Here is a 4,150-nt window from a genome sequence, read left to right as displayed (position 1 = left end):
TGTGCATTTCGGTATGGCATATTGTAAGTCTTATTAGTATTAGAATCTAAAATGCATTACATTCGTTGAAATGTATAGTTATCATCTTATATCATAGAGATTTCTGAGAGCATCTTGCCTCGTTTCTCATTATTTACTAGATTTACTAGAACCTACAATTTCCTATTAGGTCTGGTATGTTCTGCGCTTATTTTCATAGTTTTCTGCACCTTCGCGCTGCTACGTTTACAAAAATTCCCTCCCACCCTTCCCATTACAGTAACTTTGTTGTTTTTAACATATTTCTGCCTTCAAGTTTAATTTATTTCAGGGTCACAATGGTGAACCATACTGCTGAACCCTGCCACAAAATGTACTGCTTCACCAAACATGTCACGCCGCTTCGGTAATCTGTGGTATATTGGAGAACAAACTCTTTACAGTGTCTGTGTATAAACTCAATTTTGCTAGTATGCTCCTGTTGGTACATTTAATCATCTGGACCGACATGGAACAATACGGTTGAATGGAACCGAATTGATTTTAAACTGCATGTATTCATTTATAAACATTCTGAATGTTACTATCTTTTTCTTTTTGGTACTTTATGGTTCTTTCTTGTTTTTTGTTAAATTTGGTTTAAAAGCACGAAGATATCATGAATAAGCGCGGGTTTACTACACAAAGCGATAACATGCAGGTTCGCCAAATCCTGGCATAGTATTTGCAGAAATATGAGGAGATGGTCTTAATGTTATTTATTCTGTAAAAAAACATAAGTGAAATATTTCTGTAAGAAATATTTATCGATTTATAATTCGATGACAGCTCAAGAACATTACCCAGTTTTTGTGGGCAGCGAAGCGTGACCACAGATTTACCATACCACAAATTTACGGTCAAAATTCTTATCCGAAACCGAAGAACAAGTAGTTCCATGCCCTCCATAAATTTTACGTAATTCAAGTCTGTTTAACTTTCAGAAAGCTTCTGAGATTCAACTTTATCAAAAAATGCACTGCTTAAGTACAAATGTGTCGTAATCTATATTTTATAACAAAAACAACGCGTATGAAAATGAGCATGCTTGCTTTGATCACATGACCAAAACAATTCTTCATCACGTGACCAAAATAAACTGTAAATAACCTACAAAAATACTATAGAACTTCAGCACCATCCGCGTAGATCTATAATCGGTATTAAAACCAAGTTGCGTCTTTTGTAAACGTTTTAAATTAAAACTCAGTTCCTGCTAGAAAAGTTTATCGAAATTTTATTATTATAACAACACCAAAATCTAACTAGCATGGCGTGCGTTCTATTTCGGATAAAATTGCACCCGTGTATCCGTTGAACTTTGTAGCATAGAAATAGTTTTATAGAAAGATATATTGCATGAAATCAACAGAAGAGGTGTTATCCTATTTATTTTTCATAGAGAAAGATACGACCCTTACATAATATTTACGTAAATAATTTTTATTTGCACGACTTAGGAAAATAATTGCAGCCGTAACAGAGGGGTCGAAAAATTCATACCTGTTTCCCGAAAATACGAACGTATGCACTTCAATTTGATTTAATATTACATTCCAGCTGGTGTTTGTGATTGACATATCATTAAAGGGTATAATTAATTCGAAAGAAACATTATTTTTAACAAATTCGCCTTTTAATCGCCGGTAGATTTGCGGTGTTTTCATCCACAAATATTCACGTTCTGGCGTACGATTTCTTCTCGGATAATTATACAATCGCGGGATTCGGAAGACTGCAATGAAATCATTTGAGATCATTCAAACTAAGTTAGAAAAAATTCAGTTTTCAATATTTGAATTTGAACAATAATATTCGTAAAAAGATCCTTTGGAAGCATAGAATGCAGCCAAGAAGACTAATAGCAGACTCGGTTTGATTGAGTCTGTTCATGAGAGGTAATGAAATGTGCCCCCTAGTGCCGGCTTAAGCAGAACTCTATTACACATTATGTTGAATGGACTCCATACCCAAAGGACCAGAAATTTAACAACACTAAAACATGCATATTGTAATGATTATGAGGCATATTATATAAATCTACAGCTGAAAAAGACTGAATGCAACCCAAAGATCATGATGTGTGCTGATATTGGAGATAGTAGTAGTTGTTTTGGTTGTTTTAAAATTGAATGAAACATCTAATTTCATTGTAAATATTCTTATATGGTTGCTTTTAGTTTAAGAACTATTCTGAAGTGTCTTTTATCTATGTGATTTATGTATAATATATTTAAAGTCTGCTATTACCAAGATAAGATCTCATTTGAAAAAAAAAAATCACCTGTCAATGTCACAGGGGTCTGAACATGGAAACCCGTTTCTGATCAATAAGTTGAGGACCACTTGACCTAGAATGTTGAAACTTCATAGGATTATTGGACATGTTAAGTAGATGACCCCTATTGATTTTTGAATCACTTGATCAAAAGTTAAGGTTACAGGAACCAGAACTTTGAAAACGGTTTCCAACCAATAACTTTAGAATCATTTGACCCAGAGCCTTCAATCACGATGATAGGAATTACAAAGTCGATGACCCTTAATGTTCTAGGTCACAGAATGTTAAGGGAAAGGTCACAGAGGCATGAAGATGGAAAAACTCTTTCTGGATCAATAACTTGAGAATCAGTTGACCCAGAATGATGAAACTTCACAGGATTATTAGACATGTTAAGTAGATGACCCCTATTGATTTTTGAATCACTTGATCAAAAGTTAAGGTTACAGGTACCAGAACTTTGAAAACGGTTTCCAGCCAATAACTTTAGAATCATTTGACCCAGAACTTTCAATCACGATGATAGGAATTACAAAGTCGATGACCCTTAATGTTCTAGGTCACAGAATGTTAAGGGTAAGGTCACAGAGGCATGAAGATGGAAAAACTCTTTCTGGATCAATAACTTGAGAATCAGTTGACCCAGAATGATGAACATATCACAGGATTATTGGACTCGATCAATAATTAAGGTCACAGTAGCCTGAACATGGAACACGGTTTACTTGAGAACCATTTGACCCAGAATTTTGTAACTTCATAGGGTGATTGGACATGCCAAGTAGATGATCTCTATTGCAGCCAAACATAAGTGTCTCTGTCTTTCGCTCCTATCCTCTATTGACTTCTTGCCTATTACGACTATGCATTGGGGGACTATGGAGACATGGGCATCTTCTAATTTGAAATTTAGTTGCCCTCATTCAAAGGAGGAGGGGTATATTGTAAATATTAATGTTTGATGATGGATGTTTGTCGGTCTGTAGACAATCAGTTTCCGGATGATAACTGGAGAAAGCCTGGGCCTAGGATCATGAGATCGGGAGATTTGTCATGACCAGCAAATGACCCCTATTGGTTTTGAATTCAGTAGGTCAAAGGTCAATATCACATTGACAATAGAACTTTTCTGCCAGAAAACTAGATTATGCTTTGGTCTAAGATCACATTTTATACGGAGGTCATTTAAGACTGGTAAATGACCCATGATTATTGCTTTAAGATCAATACGTTAAATGTCCAGTAGGCAGTGACCAAATAGTTCCTTGTCAGTTAATTCATGCAAGTGTTCTACAAGCTCTTGTTATAACTAGAATCTCCAAACAACACATAATTATCAATTAGTCCATGACCTTTGCTGTTATTCCCTTGTTCCAGTAAAAGCAGGGTGTTTCCCATTGATTTGTTGGAAAAAAATGCTTATAATTCAAAAAAGATTTTGAGCAAAATTAACCAAACCTCACAAAATTTTCAATAAGCACATGAGCTTTGCTCCTATATTATTTTATCCCCTTTGACAGAGTAAAAGCAGAGTTTCACCCCTTGATTTGGTAAAAGAAAGGTTGAAAATGCTTATTAATCAAACGTAGTTTAACTAGAATCACCAAACTTAAGCTAACTGTTCATGCCCATTACCAGAAGCTGTCAACCGCTGCCCACATCAGTCCTCTCAGTGCTTTGATTTCGTGTTGTTTTTGTTCTGTTTGGCACATTTATTTTATCTACTAGAAACATTGATGTTAGTAAATACTCGGAAAGCAGGGGTTGGAGAGAGCCTTTTCGCTGGTCAGAGCCTCGGACTCTCCCTACCTCCCCCCTCTTATATAAAAATATTATAAAAATAGAAAAGAG

Source organism: Mercenaria mercenaria, chromosome 2, assembly GCF_021730395.1.
Source record: "Mercenaria mercenaria strain notata chromosome 2, MADL_Memer_1, whole genome shotgun sequence".
In the NCBI taxonomy this organism is placed as follows: domain Eukaryota; kingdom Metazoa; phylum Mollusca; class Bivalvia; order Venerida; family Veneridae; genus Mercenaria; species Mercenaria mercenaria.
This window is presented reverse-complemented; position numbering follows the sequence as displayed.